We start from the raw sequence: 25235 nt of genomic DNA on the forward strand, positions 1-25235 counted from the left end.
GGAACAAGAAGACCCCGCTCACTTAAGTATCCCTCACTTTTTAAGCCAAACTACCCCCCAAATTTTGATAATATTAAATACAAAGCTGTCATTTGGGCAGAAAAGAGTCACAAAAAATTTGTTTATAATATTGAAAACATGGCCCACATATTGACTAATAAAAGCCCAGCAAAAATCATTAACAACAGTGATAACCTTATTTGCCCATTTGCTTTTCATTGAGAAAGCTATCAGAGCGATGCTATATTTTAAAATATCATTTTGAAATACTTTCCACACATGGCCAGTAACTGATATATATCCCCTGAAGACATCAGAATGCATGACACATTTTTATTCAATTCATTTATACTTAGGGGAAGGAACTCTATGGTTTCTTTAGCTCTTTTCCAGTTAAAAAGTTCCATGATTCTAATAGTTCTAGGAACAGGGCAACCCAGGTTTTGGATTTGTGGGTGCTGACCAGCACCAAAAGTGCTGAAATGATAGGGAAAGCCTGTTTGGGCTGTATTTTCTCTGCAGAGTAGGAAGAAAGATCCTTGAGACCGCGTGAATACGACTGTTGTTGTTGTTATTATTTCTCAGAATCAAGTAATTAGCTTAAGAAAGTTCTCAGACCTTGTGGAGAGGCACCTGTTTTTCATCTCAGATTCAGTCACTGCTACCACCAGCACTCACTAGCTTTCAGCACTCGGGCGTAGAAGCGACTCTGCTATCTAAGCCGTTTTTACATGTCCCTTGGCAGTGATTAGGGAACCACACATACAGTACAGTATAAATTAAACTACGTGAAAAATTAACTTCCTGAAGAAAAACCACATGCTGTCCTCCTCCAAAATATTTGTTCGCCCTGACCTTTTGGAGGCATCAAGACGTCCCAGCCCTTTAACTTCATGAAAATCTTTTTAGATAGCTTACTCTGAGGGCAGATTTATGTCTGGAAAATTTGGAGTTGCTTACCAAAAGGATGAGAGTCATTTATTTTCCTGTTACTGGTCTGCCACATGAATGAGATAACATCAGCTAAAATATTCAGCAGAAGCTATTCCTGGTTTTTTCCCTTTCCCTCTTTGAGACCGGTTACCTATTTAACTCCATCCTGTCAATTAAACCAGAGAAAAAAATGCAAAGAACTAATTAGGCAACTGTGTAATTTTAATTAGCTGTTTTGATAATTAAACTAATTAGTTCCCCTGTGTTTCCACAATATGTGGTGGACTGGTTTTGATATCACAGCTTCAGAGTTCCATTCCATTAGTTAATTAGTCACTTTTGCATTAGAAAGCTTTATTAATGGCCTTAATTTGCAGTTGAAATGAGAAATCTGCTGTCAATAATTTGGATAATTGCCTACTGTTTGATTATAAAGTACAAAAGTAGCAGCACACCATTACATATGCAAATCCCAAGGGTTATTTCCTGGATGCTTGGCTTTCTTGATCTACATTTCATCCTCTCTCGCTTTCTGTTTTTTCTTGACCCTGTTAGGGGGAAGAGAATCCAGCTTATTAAGAAAATGAAGGCCTGTTTTTTTTTTTTTTTTTTCCCCTTGTCCTGTACTGCATGTATGCTTGTGCCTGCAATTGTTAAAGTTATTGCTTGCTTTGTACCTAATTAGTGTCCTTGGAATTAAATGAACAGCTCTGTATACACCTCTAGCTCCTGCAGCCATGTTTGTGCATTGAATAATTGATTCTACTCTGCTAATCAGATAGGGACATAATGAGCCAGTTTAATTAAATGGGGATCTAACCTGGTGAACACTGGGAAAATATTTGCTCATTTACTTAGTAAAAGGCCACAGTTGCTTTTCATTGGATAGAAGGGAAGGTTATGGAAAGTAAAGTAGGCTCTCGAAGCAGAAACAGTTCAGTGGTTGTCTACCACTAGCAAAGGGGTTTAGTTAGTTTGGGCGTGGGGGTGGGTGTGGGAAGACTTTAATCAAAAGGCCAGAAGACGCTGAAATTGCTGACGGGTTTCCCCATCCTCTCCCAAAGGTGTCAGCATCACTGCTCTGCTATGCTCTAAGAGGCAGGTTTCCTGGTCGTACAAGGTCTTTAGTCATTTGCAGAAAGAATATCAACTCACTTCACTGCCCGTTGGTGCCTGTGTAACTCCAGAAAGGTAAGATACAGTTGTAGTTTTCCTGCTCGGCAAGTGATGAGACTTACTTGTTTGTTCTCCAGTGATCAGGTGGACTTATGTGGAGTTCATAACCAAATGACTTGTGTAACCTTATTACTGTGCTGTGAAGAGAGGGGGAAAGAGTTCACCAAGGCATGGGAGGAGTTATACAAACTTAAAGTGCTCTGTGTGAATTTTAACAAGGTAACTTAGGACTTCAGGGATGATAGCTGATCATTTTCAAACTTCATCCTGGAGAAATACTTGTGCTTAAACACAGGTAAAATCTTTGGAAAGGCAAGATGGTTCTGGTCTTTAAATGTAAAAGATTACCCACATTTTCAGTGACAGCTTAAATGAAACGCACCACATTCAATATAATCTACAAAACCTAGCTCCCGTTAGCTATGGATGCGTGTATCTCCTGTAATTCTAATTGCACATCAGACTAACTTTTCCTGCAGGAATCAAGTATTGCAAGGCCAATACAGAAACAACATGGTGCTCATCTGCTCGGGTGTACTAGGATGAAATAGCATATTGACCCTGAATCTATACTCTGAGTAAAAGCAATTGTCATTCTGCCACTGTAACACCTTGTTGCCAGTGGCGATGTAATTAAAGCTGTGAGGACTCATTTTCCATTCTTATCTCTTAAGTTCCTCTGAATCAGAGACTGTTTGTCTGTGGTAACTGAGAAAACCTACTACAAGGCTACATGTTTATGTATGAATTTCAGTCGCTTTTCCTTTGGAGGGGGCTGAAGTTATGTACATAATTACAATATTCACCCAAATAACGTGCATAGACAAATGTCCGTATGCATGTGCATACACACATAGGCATGTAGATACTGTGTGTCCATTTATATACATGCACCCGGCCTCACACACACACACACACACACACGCACACACGCACTCACACACAGAGTCTAAATTTTACTCACCCCCTTTTCTCCTCTATTAAAATTCCAAATGGCTAAGAGGATTTTCTCAATTTAGTCATACTTTTAATCTTCACTGAAATGAGTGATGACTTCTTATAATAAAAAGTTGACAGGCTTACATTGCGCACCGGTGGATTAGTTTCCCTTGGTGATGAGGTTTTCTTTTGTGCGCCGTGTGTCTGTTTGATGGAGGTTTAACAGAAAGCATTTTGGCAGAAATTGGATGCAGCAGGGATCATCTGGAGATGGCTGCTGTTCGATATTAACTGCACACAGTAACTTTTTTTTCCCTCTTCCTTTCCTTTTTTTATTTATTTTTTTTATTCTTCAGCCAGGTGACAGAGAGAGCCAAAACGTTTTTTTCCTCTAGAAAATAAATACTTTTTTTTTTTTCCTTTTTGGGAATATAGTGCATGCCCATTCTGCAAATGCCTCAAAATATTTAATATGGTTAGGCCATTGTTTTATGTAAGCATGAGAAAAGCTTTCTCTGCAAGGAGGTATCAACACACAAATATCTGAAAGGTGTATTTCTAATATCGAAATGCCTTTGATCTTCCAGAAATCAGCATATAAACAGGAGTTGGTTAAAGATCAGGATTTGATGTTTTACAGCAGATACACACTTGAAACTTACCTAAATTCAAAGAAAGAGTCTCCTGGGCCGTCATTTGCATTATTTCCTCCCCATTCTCACCCCCTTCTTGTAATTCCATTTTATTACTCATTGGAAGCATCAGAAGTCTCCTAATGGAGACCTGCCAGATGTCGAATGTAGTGGAACATGCTCCAAGCATATGTATATATTTATATTTGTGACTATATGCACACGGAGAAAATAAATAACCGAAAGGATCCATCTCATTCCACAGGAAAGCTCTGACCAGGTGGGTGGGAGCTACTAACATTCACTAGCCCCTAAGCACTATAGCCAGTGATTCGATGCACATCAGGCTGTTTTTGATGTGAATACACAAAACCTGAGAGCCCCCAGTGCGTGGTACAAATAACTATTTCTTTTTAATAAAGGAACGTGTGTGTGTGTGTGCGCGCGCGCGCGCACGCGCAAAAACATTTAATACAGTAATACTGCCATTCCATCCGAGAAAAAAAATTATTGCAAATGAACAATCTTTATTTGAAAATTTTGAGACTTTAATTATTGCTCAAATTTTCCAGGAATAAAGAAAGCCTGCAAGTCTGTTCACAGTGTGAAGTTTTTAGATCCCAGCAAAATGCTTATGATAGAGATAGGACAAGCCTAATCTGTACTTACCTCTGCTTCAGACAGCAGCGGTGACAATCCTGCCTGGCTTGTCAAGTTTCAAGAACTTGCAATCCTTAATTTAAACACTTGAGAGATCTATGGAGCCTGTCAGTCTGGTTAATTAAGCTCTGTCTTCTTTTACCCCTCCTCCCCACCAAAACAAAATCGGGCTTTTTTTTTTTTTAAAGGCCACTTAAGACTTTATCTACTGATTAAGCAAACAGGTTCTAGCCTAAGTAGAATGATCTTAGAAGGCTTAAACAGAATAGTTTTTGCTATTAAAGGGAACATACTTTAAAAGCTTCACTTGGACGTGTCATATATGGGTCAGCTTTGGCTTGCTCAGCTTTCCTCTTTCTGAACTAATTGAAGAAAACATTGGATAATCCAGAGCAAGATAGAATACAAAAATTGTATGTTTGTGTGTGTTTCTGTATATGAATATATCTTGGCACTTAATTTTAGCATGAATATTTGACGTAGGAATATATGATGCTTCTAAGTTGGTAGTATCAATTCTTTCTCAACCACAGAATTGGAGAAGTTGGAATGAAGGCCTATATACCCTTGGGAAAAACTGAGTTAGAAGATGAGAGATCTCAGGTATCCTAATGGAAGTCTGTAAATGTTTAAAATATACATGAAAGTTTATATTCTCTAATATAGCACAGAAAAGAAAACACACCAAGCAAAGGGCCTACCAATTGCCAAATACCCATTTATGTTTCTTAAATTAATGTTAATGAGTACTGTTTAATCAATTTCAATTTACTTTCCTTTGATGACCACACTCATTTTAAGTTCTATTCTATCTCTATTTCAACAATATACTCAAAGTTTTAATTTTGTTGTGGGTAACATAACAGCAGATGTTTTCACCATTTTTGTACCCACCAATATTTAAAGTTTCTAATTTTAGAATTGAAAGACACTGCTTCCTGTATCCTAGTATAGTCCTAGAGATAGAGTGGCTTTACTCCCTATGTCAGATTTCTCTTCTCTCTCCCTCCTCTAGAACACAAAGTGATTGTCCTGGTTGAGTTATTTCAGGCCTAAACACAGTCCATCAACTGTCTTAGACATCTCAGTTTCCCCACCTAAATCATATGGGACTATATGCCTGTCCTCTCCCATGGTTTCCTTTATCCCAAGTCTCTACTTTCTAAAAGTCTTATCTCTTTGGCTCTTTGCTGTATTGGTTTTATAATGATTCCAGTCCTTCCTCATTTTCTATTCACCATCACCATTTTTTTTTAAAGATTTTATTTATTTATTTGACCGAGAGAGAGAGAGATCACAAGTAGGAAGAGAGGCAGGCAGAGGGAGAGTGGGAAGCAGGCTCCCCGCTGAACAGAGAGCCCAATGCAGGACTCGATCCCAGGACCCTGGGATCATGAACTGAACTGAAGGCAGAGGCTTTAACCCACTGAGCCACCCAGTGCCCGGGAATTGAAGTTCTTAAGAATGTAGAATTATAAAGAAAAGTAAGTCTTATATGCTAAACTTTCAGCAAGGTAAACACATGTGCTTTGAGAGGGAATGCTGAGCATATAACTCCAGTGATTCAAAAATAACTAAGAAGAATATATTTCCTAATTTAAAATCTGAATTGTAGCAACAGATTTCAAGAGAAGCAAAAATAAAGTTTATTGACTAGGACTTTTACAACAGATATGCACCTGAAGATGTTCTAATCTTTCCTTTCCACCCCCTCAGCCACCTCAAGAGGGCTGAGAAGACAACTAGGATTTACTGAACAACAATAGAATGTTTAGAATTTTCACACAGGTATATTTATAATCGTTTGAAACATGCCTATGGGTAGTTGATGCAACTCAGGTCCTGATACTACTCTTATACCTCCTTCAATGTGTGCAAAGTTATTCTCATACTCACCTCACTTTTTAACCTGCTTTCACTGACAGCAAGCATTTATAGTTACTTATTCTTTAGTTGACAGACATTAATGTGAGGTATCAGTCAATCTTCAACTAGCAGGGATTCTACCAAATGTTACAAGAGCATAATTTGGTAATTTTTGAAGCTGAATACCCCACACCTGAGATTGGTCCAGACAAATCGGAGTCAAGATACAACCACAGTGACCTCCTTTCTGTGCATTTAAAAAATAAATAGACTTCATTATTCCTCATTTTAAGTTCAGAGAGCGAGAGAGACAAAGACAGAGACAGAGTAAGAAGTATATTAGTAGTACTTAAATTTGCAAGTTTACATTATGATCATTTCAAGGGTATTATTTTGTCCTAACGATCCAAGACAGCAACTAGAATTCCAGTTATCCCAATAACGAGTTTCATGAAGTGGGATAAAAAAGTAAATATTGCATGTTCATTGTCTTTTATTATTTAAACGGTGAAGTAAATCATTTTGCAAATACCCTATCTGCCATGTTTTGTTATAGTTAACATTCAGATTGCCTTGAATTTGTGAATCAGCCTTAACTTTAACAAATTTCCAGAAGCAATATTTTCATCACCTTTTGAAGCCAATTGTAAAACTTACTCATGAATTGAATTGCATTTGATAAGTAACCAGCATTGATGTTAAATATCTGGTCACACACCCAAGATATTTTTTCATTTCACTAGTCATTTTTTTTAATCCATTTTCTTTCACTATTCACTATTTGTTCTTGAGAGTTATAAATATTAAGTTATTTATTATATAACCTTATACAACATTATCTTCTCACCTATTTTTTAAATTATTATTTTTTCTTCTTTTTAATAATGTGCCTTTCCAACTAACACTTTAAATAACTCATTCCTTTTTCACATATCCATTATAATACACCTCAAAGCTAAGCACAGGTAAAACAAACAAATGCCTTAAAAATCATTCTACAACCTATGGTAAAATAACCATGCATGACTACTCACCATATTTACTGTTGAATAGTTATGTTTTCTCTAAGTCATAGCTTTGGTCAAGTGAAAGAAAATTTGTAAGTTGAAATTTCATAAGTAGAGAAGTTTGTTTTTTTTTTTTTTTTACTTAAAAAATTTAAAATGGTGGTATTGTTAAGTATTTTTGCCTGCAATTGAAAAAGCCAAATAAGAAAGGCTTTAGTGATAATGATGTTTATCTCACATTGCAAGAAATATAGAAGAATATGTTGAGCTTGGGGTGTCTGGGTGTCTCAGTTAGTCAAACATCTGCCTTAGGATCAGGTTCTCATCCAGGGAACCTGGGATGGAGCCCCACATTGGCCTCCTGCTCAATGGGAAGTGGGCTCCCTGCTCAAGGAGAGCCTGCTTCTTCCTCTGCCTATAGCTCCCCATGCTTCTACTCCCTCTATCAAATAAATAAATAAACTCTTAAAAAAAAAAAAAAAGGATAAGTTGAAGTGCAACTGGTCAATGATGGCATCAGTTACCCAGGATCTCCATGTCTTTGTGTTCTACTATCTTTAGCATTTTGATCTTTTATCCACATCTTACTGCTTAGCCTCATATTGAAAAGACAGTTGCTTCAGCTCCATTCAACAGGTCCAGATCAAGGTGGGAAGAAAGAAAGAGAGTATGAGACAATAAGATCTGTCCCTTTTATTAGGAAACAAACAAACATATCTCTGTTTATGCCTCATTGTCTTAAAATGTGTAGCATGGTTACTACTAGTAGTAAGGTAGGCTGAGAAAAGATTGATTGACTGTCTTTACCTCTATATAGACAAAATAGATGGAAAGTGAAGTTGCCTTAGCTACCAAAAGATCCTTCCACAATAGTACTTAAAGAAATGTTATAATTAAACTCTCAGAGAGAAATACTGCAAAATTTAAGTGACTTCATAGACTTTATTATAGAATTTAGCAATGTATCACATCTTTACTTATCACTCTGTAACTTATGATTTTGCAGTGACAAAGGAATGTTACATTGAACTTTTTCTTGTCTATATATACTACATTAAAGTACTTAGTTCAAAATTTTAAGTTGTGCAGATACATGAGGCCAAAATGGGGAGGTAATGGGGGAAGGGAAAGAGGAAGGAATACCATGGAAGAGCTACCAAAGTAACAGACAATACTAAAATTACCTGAGTATTAAAAGTATGCAAAGATAGAAGAACTTTTAATCTAAGGACTTCATAAAAACTAGTGAAGGGACTCCTCGGTGGCTCAGTTGGTTGAGCATCAGATTCTTGATTTCGGCTCAAGTCATGATCTCAGGGTTGTGAAATCCAGCCCTTTTTGGGCTCCTCCACGCTCAGTGGGGAGCCTGCTTCTCTCCCTCTCTGCGCCTCCCCACCAATCGCCTCCATCACATGTATGCACTGTCTCTCTCTAATAAATAAATAAATCTAAAAAAATTAGTTAATATAGTAGCTTTTAAAAATATATTGGTAATCAGTGATGCAACCCAACTTCATATAGACTACATTTAAGGGTAAATGCTTTGAAGGTAGTAATTGCGACCTAAATTTTGATGAGGATAAACTCAAAACCTGTGCCTCACTAGAATTTTAGCATCATATCTGTTAAGATGATAGCTCAATAATCTCCATCATTCAAACTAGCTTATTAAGGGCAACTTTGTTATTGAATAATCTAGTAAATCACTTTATTTGTATTTAGTGCCTTTTAGGTCATTGTTACGTAATTTTTCTTGATATTGAGATTTTTTTTCACTTGCACTTGCTTGACATAAACCCAGAACCCAGGAGAACCAGTGAAATGAGCATTGGTATGAAAATAACATTATGCAAACATGATAACAGCTCAGAAGAAACTTTCTATGAATGGAATTTGGGAATTGTTGTTACTTGCAGGATCTAATCAATTCCAAAATCAGAATTGCTAGATTGCTTGGCTTAACTCTGGCATGATACCTAGACCATGATGAAAATTTCTGGATAATAGATAGGAAGAAGTTACTATAGGCATGTGCAGTGCATGCTTACATTCTCTTTTACTTAATTTTATTACTTGAATTTTCAAATAACCAATTACCAATCATATGTCTACTTCTAAAATGCTAAAAGATCTGTAGATGCAACCTCCTACATTATTATATCAAACTAACTGTGAACCTAGTTGCATTGGATGACTTCTCATCAAACTGACATGTTTCATCAACAGGGTGCAGGTAAAGTAGAAAATTCACTGGAGTTTTCAGTATTTGTTAGGGTACCATATACCACATTAAACTCCAGTGAAATAAAATTCTTTCTACATTTCTAACACATCTTGCCTTCTTTGCTACATTTAACCAATCAGTAAAAGCAAAATATTCTTTAATATTTTTCCTGGACAGATGACTTATGATAGTTTTATGTATATAAGAGTGTTCAGGTTTCCCTACATCAAAATTACATTTTGATTTTTATTCTTAACCATCCTCCTGCTCCACTCAAATTGGGAGACACCCTTTGCATACATCTTCAAAGAACTCCAAGAGGGAAAAAAAAAAAAAAAAAAAAGCATGAGTTTGGAAGAACCTATAAGGGCAATGGATTTCAAAGTACACTACCAAAACTTTGGTATACTCAGAAGATAAACAAAAGTTGTACATTTGAAATAGGAAGAAAGAGAATAGAAATGAGGTGAATAGCTCCCAAGGTGAGAGCACCAAATGATTGGAAGCCACCTGGACAGTAATTAAAGTCATAGCAGATGCTAATATAGAACACCAGAAAAAGATGCCAAAATTTCTTGAAGGGAAGAGTTAATACTAATAATGGACTAGTAATAACTCTTCCATTTAGAAGACCTATTAGAAGTAAGTGAACAGTGAGAACAGTAAAGAGATACAGATTAATATATATGGAAAGCCCTATATGCTGAACTTCTCTATGGATATAATAATGCTTTATGTGCAATCCTATATTTTTCCTCCACTTCCACGCATAAATATTTTCTGTTTCCATGTGAATTTAAAAAAAAAAAAATCTGAACCCTGTTTCATTGACCTGACATTTAGACCAAGAAAAGTAACATGAGTAAAGAATCTTAAATTTTAGGTATATTGTTGGCTGTATACTATATAGAAAATTGGGAAATGTAACTACACAGAGAGCTACAGTAAAGGAAAAAAAAAGAAGAAAATTGGATATAAGTGTGGAAATAAAATGTTTTTCCCAATACCTGGTACATTAATAATATAAACACTAAGATAAAGAGTACAGTGAAAATTGCTGGTGATTCCCTATATAAACTCTCCTTGGATTCCTCTGATGAGTTGGAAAGGCAAGGTCTCTTAAGGAAGAACTTCACAAGTAAGTGTACAAAATTATGACTTTCCAATTATCTAAAAAACACAATAAAAGATTGAGCAATAAATCAAACTGATCTCAATAATAATTTTTAACAAGTCAACTAAGATGTAATTGACATACAATAAACTATCTAGTTAAAGTGTTTAATTTTATAAGTTTTGACACTTGTGCATACCTGGAAAACCATCATCAGAATAATAAAAAAAAAAAAAATCTATCGTTCCTCATGCCCCTTTATAACCACTCCCTCCCAATCTTTCTCATCCCCAGGCAACCATGTGTATGTTTTCTGCCATGATAGGTTAGTTTTGATCTCGATTTTTTTTTATAAATGAAATCATACGACAGATACCAGTTTTTGTTTGGCTTTTTTCACTCAGTGTAACTGTTTTGAGATTTATCCAGGTTGCATATGTTCATTTCTTTTTATTGTTGAATAAATTTCATTGAATGGATATATCACAAGTTGTTTGCCCATCTACCTCTTGATGGTACATTTCACTTGTTTCCCAGTTTGATTCTGTATAGACAAAGGCACAAGTATTTCATTGGATGTAGGTTTTGTTTCTCTTGGGCAAATACCTAAGAGTGAAATTGACTGAATCATATGGGTGATATATTAAACTTTTAGCAAAGTGTCAAACTGATTTCCACAGTTATGGTACCAATTTATATTCCTACCAGTACCAATACGGTTGCTTCATAACCTCACCAACACTTAGTATGGTCAATCTTTTTAATGTTAGCTATTTTAATGCCTATAAATAATAAGCAGAGAGCCTGATGCAGGGCTCGATCCCAGGACCCTGAGATCATGACCTGAGCTGAAGACAGAGGCTTAACCCACTGAGCCACCCAGGCGCCCCTCCATTTTTCTAATAAGTAATGATATTGAGCATCATTTCTTATGCTTGTTTATTATCTATATATCTCCTTTGGTAAGGTTACCATCCGATCTTCTGTCTAAATTTTGGGGTTGTTCATATTCTTACTCTTGGTTTATAAGAGTTCTGTCTATAGTCTAGTCACAAATTCTTTATCAGATAGACATTTTCCAAATACTTTCTGCTAGTCCTATCTTAACCTTATTCTTTTTCATTCTCTTAACAATGTCTTTAAAAGAGCAGATTTTTTTTTGTGATAAAGTCCAATTTATCATTATTTTCCCTCTGAGTTGTTTTTGCTGTCATATTTAAGAGCTATTTGCCTAATCCAAAATCAAAAATTTTTCTCCTATTTACCTCTAGAATTTTTACCATTTTAGGTCTACAACTAATTTTGAGTTAGTTTTTATATCTGGTACTAGGTATGGATTGCAGTTCATGTTTTTACATATGAATACCCCTTGTTTTAACACAATTTGTTTGTAAAGGTTATACTTTTTCTGTTAAATTGCCTTTCCATCTTTGTGAAAATGAGTTCTTATGTGTGTGTCTCCTAATAAATTCCCTATTCCGTTTCATTGATCTATTTGCCTACACTATATCACTATAACACTCTCTCCATTATGGTAACTTTATAAAAAGCCTTGAAATCAAGTAGTATTAGTCTTCCAAATTTCATTTTCTTTTTCAAAATTGTTTTGGCTATTTTAAATCCTTTGCATTTCCATTTAAACTTTAAAATTGGCTTGTCAACTTCCATAAAAACATTTGGTGGGATTTTGATTTGGTGTTGAATCAACAGGTCAGTTCAGACCAAACTGACTTACTAGCAATAATGTGTCTCCTGACCCATGACTGTAATAAATAATAATGACTGTTCTAGTTATTTAGGATTTCTTTAATTTCTTTCAGCACTGTTTTATGGTTTTCAGTTTTTAGGTCTTGCACACATTTTGTCAACTTTATTCCTAAGTATTTCATTTTTTATCCTATTAAAAATTATAATTTTGGGGGGACATCTGGGTGGCTCTTCAGCTCAGGTCATGATCCTGTTGTCCTGGGATAGAGTCCCACGTTGGGCTCCTTCCTCAACTAGGAGCCTGTTTCTCCCTCTGCCTGCTGCTCCCTCCTTCTTGTGTGTTCTCTCTCGCTCTCTCTCTCACTCTCACTCTCTCTCGGGCAAATAAATAAGTAAAGTCTTTAAAAGAAATGGTAATTCTAAATTTCATTTTTGATAGTTGCTGGTATAAAATACTATTGACTTCTGTATGTCAATCTCGGGTCCTACAACCTTGCTAAACTACCTTAATAGCTCTATTAACATTTTGATAGATTTCATCAGATTTTTGGGTTTTATTTTTATTTTTTTAAAGATTTTATTTATTTGATAGAGGCAAGAGACAGTAAGAGAGGGAATACAAGCAGGGAAAGCATAAGAGGGAGAAGCAGGCTTCTCACAGAGCAAGGAGTACGAAATGGGACTCAATCCCAGGATCCTGGGATCATGACCTTAGTCAAAGGCAGATGTTTAATGACTGAGCCACCCAGGCTTCTAAAACTGAACATGAGGGGCACCTGAGTGAATTATCTTTGTAGTAAAATTTTAAGATATAATTTCAAATATCTAATAGATGTATGGCTATTTTATTTATTTTTTTCTAGAGTGAGATTCAAAAGTATTGTTCAAGGAATTGTTCATTTTATCTGTGTTGTACAATTTTTTTTTGTCAGAAAGATGTTTGGGACACCTGGGTGGCTCAGTGTGTTGGGCCTCTGCCTTTGGCTCAGGTCTTGGGCCTCTGTCTTCAGCTCAGGTCGTGGTCTCAGAGTCCTGGGATCAAGCCCTGCCGTGGGGCTCTCCACTCCTCAGGGAGCCTGCTTCCCCCACTCTCTGCTTGCTTGTGATCTCTCTCTCTTTCTCTGTCAAATAGATAAATAAAATCTTAAAAAAAAAAAAAGAAAGAAAGAGAGATGTTCAAAATATTCTCTTATTATCCTTCCAATTTATGTATAATCTGCATTGATGTCATATCTCTCATCCCCAATATTAGTTTCTTTTTATTTATGATTAGTCTGGTTATAGGTTTATTAATTTAATTGAGTTTTCCCAAAACACCGTTGGTTTAATTTATTTTTCTCTACTGTTTTTCTGTTTTCTATCTCATTGTCTTCCACATTTCCCTTGCTTACTTTGGGTTTCATTTGTTCTTTTTTCTAGTTTCTTATGACAGAAGTGAGATCTTTGAATTGAGATTTCTGCAATGTAGGCCTTCCCTGCTGTAAATTTTCCTCTACTACTACCTTAAAGGAATCGTATACATTTTGATTAAGTGGCGTTTTCATTCCATTTCAATTAAAATACTTTCTAATTTTCTCTTGATGTCTTCTCAGTGATTTTTAAAAAATAAGTTGTATATGGCTTTTTAGAAAATTCTCTTTTTAAGAGCTTTACGTAGTCAGAAGGAACTTTTATATATTTATCCATGTAGTTACTGTTTGGGTTTCCTTCCTTCATTTGTGTAGATCCATATTTCTGTTATGCTTTATCTTCTTTCTCTTGAAACGACTTTGAAAATTCTCTTTCTGCTATTCTTATTCTACAAAAGTCTTTATTTTGTCTTTATTTTTAAAATATGTGTTGTTGGGTCTAGAATTCTAGGTTGACAGGGTTTGGACCCTTGTTCGTTTGTTTTTGTTTTTGTTTTTGATACTTTAAAGGTGAACTTGAGTATTTCAAACATGGTTTTCCACTCTTCTTTGCATTGTTTTTGATGAGTAACTTCTGTCTTGAACTTTGCTTTTCATATATAAGATAGTCTTTTCCTCTGTATTCTTTTTTTTAAATTTTATTTATTTTTTAATAAACATGTATTTTTATCCCCAGGGGTATAGGTCTTTGAATCGCCAGGTTTACACACTTCACAGCACTCACCATAGCACATACACTCATACCCTCCCCAATGTCCATAATCCCACCCGCCTCTCCCAACCCTTCCCCCTAGCAACCCTCAGTTTGTTTTGTGAGATTAAGAGTCACTTATACTGGGTATTTACCCTAAAGATACAAACGTAGTGATCCGAAGGGGCACGTGCACCCGAATGTTTATAGCAACAATGTCTACAATTGCCAAAATATGGAAAAAACCAAGATGTCCATCAACAGATGAATGGATAAAGAAGGTGTGGTATATATACACAATGGAATACTATGCAGCCATCAAAAGAAATGAAATCTTGCCATTTGTGAAGACGTGGATGGAACTAGACGGTATCATGCTTAGCGAAATAAGTTAATTGGAGAAAGACAACTATTATATGATCTCCCTGATATGAGGAAGTGGAGATGCAACATGGGGGGTTAAGGGGGTAGGAGAAGAAAAAATGAAACAAGATGCGATTGGGAGGGAGACAAATCGTCTGTATTCTTTTACTAGTATAGTGTATTCTATTACTAGTTTTGAGGTATTTGATTTTTTTTTTAAAGATTTTATTTATTTGACAGACAGAGATCACAAGTAGGCGGAGAGGCAGGCAGAGATCACAAGTAGGCGGAGAGGCAGGCAGAGAAAGGAGGAAGCAGGCTTCTTGCTGAGCAGAGAGCCTGATTCAGGGCTAGATTCCAGGATCCTGGGATAATGACCTGAGCCGAAGGCAGAGGCCCTAACCCACTGAGCCACCCAGGCGCCCCTGATTTTGATTTTTTTGTGCTTATTTTGTAGTTCTTGTTCACTGAGGTTCTTGTATCTGTGACTTTACCATTTTACTCAAATTTGGAAAATTATTATTAATTATTCAGGTCTTCTTCTCTTTTCTTCTTAGATCTCAATTACATGCACAATAGGCTATTTGAAGTTGTCACTCAGCTCATTTATTATATATTTTAAATTATAGTTTCTCTTTTGTTTTATTATAGAAAGTTTCTATTGCTATGTCTTCTTTTTTTCCTGCAATTTTCAATCTGCTGTTAACTCCATTTTGTTTATCATCTTAAGTAGGAGTTACTATTCCTTCAAACCTTCAAATCCTTTCAGGAGTTTCTTTCCTTGGCCACCTCCATGTTGTTTCAAATTGAAATTTTTTTTTTTTTTTTTTAAATAGAGGGAGCACGCACAAGTGAGGGAAGGGGCAGTGGGGAGAGGAAGAGAGAGAATCTCAAGCAGATTCTATGCTGAGCATGTAGACTGACAAGAGGCTGGATCCCATGCCCCTCAGATCATGACTTAAGCCAAAATTAAGAGTCTTAGGCTTAGCGGGCTGAGCCACACAGGTGCCCCTTAAAATGAAATTTTAGAGTGCATCTATCATGTCCAAAATTATTCAGAGGTAATTTTCTATGTTAACAAGTGATAAAAAGAGTCTCTAGAGTTTCTAACCTATTTACCAGCCTGTCCCCTACCATCTGTGAAACCCATATACTGTTTATCTAAAGAATAAAAGTTTTATATAAAGCTAGCAAACTCTTTCAAATAAATAAATAAAACATTTTTTCAAATAAATAAATAAAATTGGGTGGGGGGAGGTCCTGGGTGGCTTAATCAGTTAAACATCTACCTCAGGGTCCTGGGATCCAGTCCTGTGTCCCGTTCCCTGCTCCACAGGAAGTCTGCTTCTCCCTCTGCCCCTCCTCCATTCGTTCTCTCAATCTCTTCTCTTTCAAATAGGTAGAAAAAAATCTTCTAAAAAATAAATAAAAATAAACCTAGCAAACTCCTAAATACACATAAATACCCTGTGTTATATCCATCTACTTTGACAAATATACCCACATGAAAATCTGGAAGCCCAAGTTTCAAATGTAGAATTTTCAGGGTTCTCAGAATTCATTACAGATACAGGATGCCTGAGTGAGGATTAATTTCATTCTCAAACACAAGCTTTCAATATTATTTTTGCTTTAAAACATCTGAGAAATTTCATTCTTCCTCTCCTGTCTCTGGGGCCAGGTATATTTTCTCACTTTTAGGAGGTACTTAGGTTGAAACAACAATCATATAGAAAAATGAATTAATTCCTACAATTTTGGACACCCATGTGGAGATTCAATTATGTCAAAACTTTAACCATCTGTACCTTTGCTGATGGGTACTAAGCACTGAGGGAAATTCTGCTTCCAGCCAGTGTCTTGATTCTTCATAGGTATTATGGGAGGGCTTCTCTTCCAGCTCTAAAATTCTAAGAATCTGTGACATAGTGACAATGGGTCCAACATTTTGCAATAGAGGTTTTACTGTCTATAGATACAATCTTAGCTTCCATGGTAAAAATTGGTCATTTTTCTAAATTGTTTATCAATTCAACTGTCATACTTAGATGGCACTAAAGACTACAGTCTTAAATATAAATAACTTATGTTTTAAAGAGGAGTAAATTTGGGGAATTTTTACCTCTAATGAGTATAATTTAAAAGTTTTACCTAGTTGACACATGGTCCTTTAGAGGTCCCCAACTGCCACCGAATGCACTGAATGCAAGAGTGAGAGTGACGCTCCATAAAGAAAGCAAAATGGAAACTTCCAGGATGAAGGGAGGCAAATTGTATTATTTGTTCAGTTTTATTCCAAACCTAACTTCTCACTGTAACAGGTTTTAGAGATTTGTCTTGGTGACTTATATTAAGAACAGTTACCTTGTCGCTGCTGTTGTTTTCTCTGAATGTCAAAGCATCATTTTCCTGTTCCTTAAACAAGTGTGCATTAGTCACATTAGATAACCTGCTCAGGGTAGCAAGTACAATCTGTTTTTCTTCTTTTCCTTAATTAGTGAGAAGTCTTGCTTCATAAACATTAGGTTCCCTCTCCTCTAGTCCTCAGAATGTTGTCTAATGGTAAAGCATTTTAATCTTTTCTATTTAAGTAATTTGTGGATTTTAAGTTTAGCCTTCTGGCCTTTTTATTTACATTGCTGAACTCAGTTCGTATTGCTAGGCAGATTTTCTAATGTTTCATTTTTCCATCTTTCTTAAAAATAACAACAGTGCTCTATAAAACAGCTAATGTTCTCACTGGGCAAATGGAAAGAATCCCACATCACCCCAAAACACATTCTTCCCAGTAGAAAGTATATAAATAAACTCTAAGCAATGTTACACCTTTTCCCTATGAGTGATTTCCTTTAAATGTATTCTACCTCTTTCATATAGCCACCTGCCATTTTTGCTTTATTGCAACCAGAATGTTTAAAGGCATTGCTTTTAAATACTTTGAAAGTTTTCCATTGATAAGAAAAGGTAGTAAAAGCACTTTTAAGTGAACAGTAACACACACATCACAAATCAGGCATTTTGATACCATCTAGGTTCACACCATGTGGTATAAGAAACTCCAGTGATTGTGGTTTAGCTGGGATTCTAGGCTGTGTAGAAGGGATAGGGAGGATTCAAGGTTGTCATAGTTATTGACTAGGTTATGGGTTGTGTTGAATATGTATGTGGAATGTGTGAGTGTTTCTGGGTGTGTGTGTGTGTGTGTGTAGTGAGGCATGAGGATGATTTAAATACAAACTAAATATAGCTCTGTCTCAGCAAAAGACTGAAGAAATAAACTGAGAAAAAATTGTAAATGTTTGTTAATTAAAAAATATTTCTCCTTTTATAGGGATGACATTTATTAGCTACTTACTTACGGTATTTTATGAAATGAATTATTTTATCTTTCAAAGGGAGAATATTTTATGGTCTCCATTCTGTTTTACCTGATCTAAAAGACTGCAGAAATAGACACCAGCAAGATCCGAATGTAGGCACAGACAAGCAGCAAAGATTACTGTCTGAAGATCGAACAGGAGAGAACTGGATTTGAAATCAAAGACTTGCCATTGATCAAGTCTTTATTAGTGTAGGACAAGGGTTTACACACATCTTCTCATTTTTCCTGTGGGTCTGAGTATAGCATGAGCTAAAATGAAATGATGCCAGATTTGGAGGGCAGAGGAGGGGACCAGCCATATCTCTGCAGAGAGTTAACTCTGCCTCTGGCCACTTCTGCTCTGTTCTTTCTCTAAATGAAAGAAAAGAGACTCTAGCCATTCTTGCTATGAGTTTGAAGACTTTGGGGTAAAGTTTCATTTGATTTTGATAGCCCCAAACAGTACAGATGTACTTTATAGAAATACCCTCCAACAGGAAAAGAGGTCAGGAAATACTTGTGGATTTAGTGGCATTGATTGCGTCAACTTCCAATGTAAAGGCAAGTTGTTTTTTTGGTTTGGTTTGGTTTGGTTTTTCCTCTGCTTTTTTTCTGTTCTTTTTTTCTTCACAGTAGAATCTTAGTAGATAGAGGTTTGGGTACATTTGGAGAAGAAAATAAAAATTCATTAAAATTATGCAATATATGGTAAAGGATAGTAGGACAAAATGTATATTATACAAGGAGTTAAATAAGCACAACTTGGAATGATACGCCTTGGCTCCCAAATTATAAACATATTCCTTCTGATTTTCCTAAAATGTTTTCTGGATGATTATTCAATTTCCAGCAATTATACATCTCTATAATCAAGATTATGTTGATCAAGAGGATGATGCAAAGGAGGTGGGTTATTCATTAAAGAATGTAATTTGGAGGAAATTCAAAATCCCCAAAACAAAACAGGTGATACACACATCAGGTGCTTTGCTCTTGCATATACACAGTGAGCTAACAGGAAAAATAATGTCATAAGTAGTCCAAGCACACTAATATGGAAAGATTGAGATATATTTTATCTATGGAGAAGGGACATTAATATTTATCTAAAAAATGTTGTGTTGGCAAGTTTATATTTTTCCCTAGAATATTTAGAGGAAAAGAGAAGTATCAACCACATTCTTTAAACACAGCCATAGGCCAGCTCTGCAAATGAGCAGCTCCAATGTGAAAACACTTTCAAAGTTCTAAATGAGTTGTCCCTGCGGTAATAAAGAGGGGACATTTTACAGTATGACAGTATGTAAGACAGCATTGTCAGCTGTAGTTTATTTAAAGCACGAGGCCTGTAACAGGAAAATAATGACTTTAATAAAATTTACTATTGACTTTGTAGGCTAAAATCTTTCTGTCATCAGGAATACAGAAAAACAACCTGTCTGAAAACCCTTCAGTTAAATATATTCCTTTAATATTTCAAAGCAACTTGATTTTTTAAAATATATATGCTACTTCAAAAGACACTGTACTAGGGTGGAAATTAGTATTTTTAATAGAAAGTTGGTATTGCTTACATAAGGAAAAAATCAGTAATGACCTATGACACCATCAACTGAAAGCAACATTTGAGGAAACTGCAAAAGCAGTTAATGCAATTCCTTGAAATGCTGTATAAAGCTGTGTCACAAATGAATGATTTATAAATTACCCAATGTCCTTCTCATCTGAAGGATATCTTTTAATCATGCGGCATACTCTATCAGTAAGAACGCCAAAGAACTTGCTGGGTATACATGAAAATCTACAGCATGTTAACGAGGTTGGGGTCATTTCTGAGAATTGGGGAAAGTGGGAAAAACACATGGCCTGATTTTACTCTCCAGCCAATTTGATTAAATGCAGTATAGATTGCTTGTAGTGTGTAAGAGGGGTCATGCCCATTATATGAAAAGCTGAAGAAATTCCATTCCTTTAATGTTTTACATAGTTAAAATAAACTGTGGTAAAAAGTTTCCCAACAGTGTATGACAGCTCAATTTAGAGGTGAAGCCTTTTAATAAAACCTCATGAAATGAATACTTTGGTTTATGCACTCTGTTTGTGTTTCCCACTGGAGTGCTTAGCATTATGAAGCTGTGGTTACTTGCTTTACTACTGCAGAATAACATCATGAAAGGAGAGACCAAAGCTTTGTATCAGAAAATATCCAGAGTGAGTAGAAATGCTGATGGAGAAACCTTAATTTAGAGCTAAACTGCTTTCCTATTTGCCTTTAACATGCTATTGTAAAGTATATTGGCTTGAATTACAGGATATTATTTAAACAAAGGGAAAAAATCCACAGGGGTTTTTACACATTAACCTATAGCTTATTTAAAGGGAAATTATGAGCCTCAGGATTATATACTAGTAATTTTTTTCTGAGCTTTAATAAGAACTTGAAACCAAAGCATGCTTTTCTGAATTAAGTATATATGTCGGTGTTATTTGGAAGAGGGAAAAGGCAATGGAAAGAATAAAAGACAGTTCATTTGTATAAAGATGCTGGCACCAACACTCCATGTGGAGACAGAATTCTACTTCAATACCATCTAGGATCTCAAAAATAATTCTTAGGGGACCTAGTCTGGTGCCTTAAGCCAATTAAATGTTCGCCATATTCGCTTTAGCAGACATAATTCTTTTCAAGAATAGTTTTATTTCTGATCATCTTTCTTTCTAGCCTGGCTCTCTGATTCACTCTAGAACTGTCCCTAATGTGAGGGAGAAGGTCAGGAAGCTCGTCTGTTGTTCCCCTGACCATTCAGATCCTTACCTCTTCCAGAATTCCTGAACATTTGGCCTGACTGCAGCTACTAATAGATTTCATTAGATATTTTGTGACATATGTGAATGTAAGAGGCATTTTGAACTTGGCATACAAATATATGTAAACTATGTGGATGCTTATGCAATTTTGAATTATCAGTCCTCCCGGGGAAATGCAGTCACCTAACAGAATGCATCAGTTGATTCTGACAATATATGTTGCAACTGGTAAGGTACCATGTTCTGAGATACTTGACTTCTGTTCTCTGCTTGCTTAGTAACTTCCCAATTATACCATGTGGGAGGTGGTATTCATGATGTGCTTTTCTGACGGTCTTTAATGACTTGAGAATATAAGTTAGTAATCATATTACTAAATGAGGAAAACAGTAGTGTTTTCCTTAGCTGCTCTGGAAATGGCACGTAGACTGATTCTTCACTATGCCAACTTACCCACGGTAATTGGCATACTTCAGTGGCATACGAGGTGGGTGTTTGGGTCCTAAATAGAATTGACATTATGATTTAAGAAAGTTGTCTGATGGAAATACAAGTGTGAATGTGTTGCTTTTCAAGGGTTTTTAGGTCTTAGTTCTCTGGAATGCAAAAAGAGTCTATTGAAAGCTTAAAGAAATGTCCTCAATTAGTCTCAGATTTATTTCTTGGTTCCCAGATTTCCACTTCAAGTTAAATAACATAATGATTCTGCTCCCCAATTAATCTCTAATTTGATCTACTCTTCTCTATTTAAGTATAATTCTAGGCAACAACAAAAGAATTTCATAAATCAATTACATTAATAAAGTCGAAGAGAAGGCTTTGATTTGTTCGTTCTTCCAACAGATATTTATTGTATTCTATTTCCCAGGCACAGGTTGGAGCGGTGGCCAAAATAAAGCCTTGGCCCCAGAGGAGCTTATTTTCTATTGAAGAGACAGGCAATAAACAGATAAATAAGTTAATACATGTTTCCAGGTGGTAAAAATGCTATGAAAAGAAAGTAAAGCAGGATAAGGAAAATGGGGCCTCAGGGATTAGGGGAAGGAGAGCAAAGGTTGAAATTTTAAAAAGCTGAGAACGTTAGGGACTGGTGCTTATACCCTTTACATGGGTCAATAGGATGGGAGGGAAGGAGGTGGGCACAAAGCCACCCTCTGATCCTATAGATACTTCGCTGGGTCAAAAACAGGCTAAGAGGTCCATCTGCAGATCATTTCAACAACCCCATCTTGTAGTAAAATCCCAAGCCAACCACAAAATTTGTCTATGTAAAAACAGGTTTCTTTTAAAATTAACTTTCAGGCCAAACCAGTTCATTTGTTCCCAGGGTAATCATTAATCATATGAAGTGGTGGGGTTGGGAAGGGCATTGGCATAGCAAAAGAATGAAGTTTTTAAATATATATTATAGTTGTAGAGATAAACAGCCCTGGCACAATGCTCAAATGTTATTGTAATAGATTTTGTTAAAAAGAATACATTACTAACCATATTACCATTCTGTAAGATTTACATATACAAGCAACTTGAAACCCAGATGCTTTGTAGTGAATTAAAGGCAGGAGAGAGGACTGGCAGAAGGAAGACCCGTGTTTAAGTCATAGTTCTGATTGGGGAAATGTGTTTTGTTTCCTCATTTCCACCCTCCAAATGACTACCTTGTGGAAGAAGTCTTTAGAGATGCTGGGCCAAAGGGAAAACAATCATAGATTTGTACTTTATATGTGTGTCACATGTTTACTTAGAATTTAGAAGTTGAGGTGATGAATATGATTTAGGAACTTGAACTGTTTCGAGGGTGGAAATGTGTTCAATATAGCTCAAAAAGTGTTTTTAAAAAATACTAGATAGGCTCTGGAAAGACTAAGGAATTTGCTATTCTCAGAAAACATCTGAGCAATGACTATGAATCAGTCACTACTTGATGTTGAGACAAAAGCAAAGCTTCGCTGTGGCACCTCCCAGTATTGGGATAGCAAAATCATGACTTTAAAAGGAAAAGAATTTACTGGATAACTTTTGTAATTATCAGAAAAATACAGTTATTTCTACAATAGAAAAATAGGTTATTTCTATCTCACACATTTTCTTATCACTTATTATAATGCAGATTTACCTGTTCTGGACTATCTACTTTGACAGAGCTTATATTTTTAATGCAGCTTAATATGCTCTGATATTTGTTTCATAAATAAACAAAGTAAACAGTCAAGAAATATATAGCTCAAACCTAAACTGCTTTTATAACAACATTAACAATAGCTGATATCTATTGGTAATTGTTAAGTAGATTTTTAAAAATCTGCATTGCCTGTTAAAAATATAGCAACATAAAATGCCATTATCTCCATTTTCCAAATGAAGTGATGAGAGAATCAAAAGGTTAAGTATTTTGTACTAGTTCACACAACTAGTAAAAAGAAAAAAAAAGTCACTGATTTTGAACTTGAACTATGAGTACTTTAACTTGAAATCATATTGTTTAATCAATGACTGTGCTGTGGCTGGTCATATAACTTGTTAAGTTAGTATTAACATTTCCAACTTGGAATTTCTTACATTCATTGGTAGTGAAGTTGGATTTTTTAAATGAACAAATATTCCATTAATCCATTTTTTTATTTCTTTTTTTTTTTCATTTCTTTTCATTTCACATCTTTATTGAACCACAATTTTATTAGTATAGCAATTTAGGGGTCAGTTAATCTGTGTAAAAATGGTAATCATATTTTATTCTAAATGTAAATACCCCAACTAGAAGGTATACCTACATGATTTATTACAAAGCTATTTTTCTTAAAAAAAAAAAAAAAAAAAACAGATGGTGGTGCGGTACCTATCACTAGGGGACATTTTGGAAATTCTCAAGTGTGATCTTGTCACTAGGATGTTATGGAGGGGTAGTACTGACATTGAAAAAGTGGGGAGCAGGATTCAGCAATGCAATGAGTAGGACAGTGCCACACAATGATGTGAATTCCTTTATGTTTTTCTCAAATTTTGAATATACCATAGAAGTCCATATAGGGAAAATATTATTTATAATTATCTGAGTCTAGAATTTGTCCTCGTTTGACATGTGCACAGTTTTTACATAGACTGGATTTTTCAGAAGTGTAACTGTCATGTACATCTATGAAAGACTCGACTTTATTTAGCTTGAAATTTTATTAAAACCATTCACTATATTTGAAAATTATGTCACCTACAACAATGAAATTCACGGCCCCTGAGCACCAGTCTACATTTACATCATTCTTCCTCTGCAGCTGTTTTATAGAAACGCAAAATAAAAAATAATTGAGACTCCTACATGATGTTATAAGAAAAATTATCGAGTAATGCATTAATAAAAGTATATTTATAGCTCATATTCACAATTACATTAATTCACTGTACAATGATAAGAAATACCGTGAAGATGATATAGCAGATTTATCTACTTACTCGTGTATGGCCTGAGGTCTTCCACTCTTATCCACGCTCATTCTGATACTGCCCATAGAGGTCTACCACATAACTATGGCTTCTTCCTATATTATTCTTTGTTAATTTCAATCTACCCTCTATCTTCCGTCACCTGTCAAAGGCTAAAATTCCCAAGGTCAATTTAGGTACTGTGGTCTGACTGTCTGTCTTGTCATGTACTGGGAATTCAAGGTAAATGGTAGGCTTTGTGTGATTCTTTAACATTAGCCCATCTGTTTTTAACATAGAAAATTATTTGCAAGAATACCATACTTATAAATCTTCTCCCTTCTCTTTAAATTTTGGAGGGATCCTGGCTCTGCATAAATTAAGGTAATTTCCTACTTTCTATTATTATATACAAATAAACCTCAGTTGTTAATAATTAACATTTTTTTTAGATTCTAATGTCCACATGGATGTCCTGGTTCTTTATCTTCACATGCTTCTTGCTCAGAATGACATTTTAAAATATTTGTTATTAAAAGGAGATACTGAGGATACCTGGGTGGCCCAGTCAGTTCAGCATCTGCCTTCAGTTCAGGTCATAATCCCAGGGTCCTGAGATCAAGTCCCTCATCAGGCTCCTTGCTCAGTGGGGAGCCTGCTTCTCCCTCTGCCTATAGCTCTCCCCTATTGTGTGCTCTCTCTCTCTCTCTTTCTCTAACTGATAAATAAATAAATACATCATACATACCTACATACATACTTTTAAATAATGAATAAAATTAAAAGAGATATTCGGTTAAGTAGAATAGAGCCACTGGGCGAGGCTCAAAAGCAGAAGAAAACAGGTAGTTAATATTTCAAGCTTTTATTATAAGAAAGTTTTGTTGGATTTCCGTTTTTAACTACTAATGTGGCTAAAATACAGAAT

At 35.6% G+C, this 25235-nt stretch overlaps 1 long non-coding RNA gene across 3 annotated transcripts in view; it reads right to left on the minus strand.

The window, feature by feature from the left end:
* The window catches only part of LOC131837968 (uncharacterized), a 29585-nt gene extending 12966 nt beyond the window's left edge, over positions 1–16619 (minus strand). For 2 of the 3 annotated variants that reach the window (XR_009356393.1, XR_009356391.1), the window contains exons 1-4: positions 16530–16619; positions 2089–2246; positions 1389–1481; positions 961–1099 (exon numbers count right to left, since the gene is read on the minus strand). This is a non-coding gene — a long non-coding RNA (uncharacterized LOC131837968). The remainder of the gene's footprint in view (positions 1–960; positions 1100–1388; positions 1482–2088; positions 2247–16529) is intronic. The other variant, XR_009356392.1, reaches the window with a different exon arrangement.
* Positions 16620–25235: the final 8616 nt, after the last annotated feature.

Source organism: Mustela lutreola, chromosome 8, assembly GCF_030435805.1.
Source record: "Mustela lutreola isolate mMusLut2 chromosome 8, mMusLut2.pri, whole genome shotgun sequence".
NCBI lineage: Eukaryota > Metazoa > Chordata > Mammalia > Carnivora > Mustelidae > Mustela > Mustela lutreola.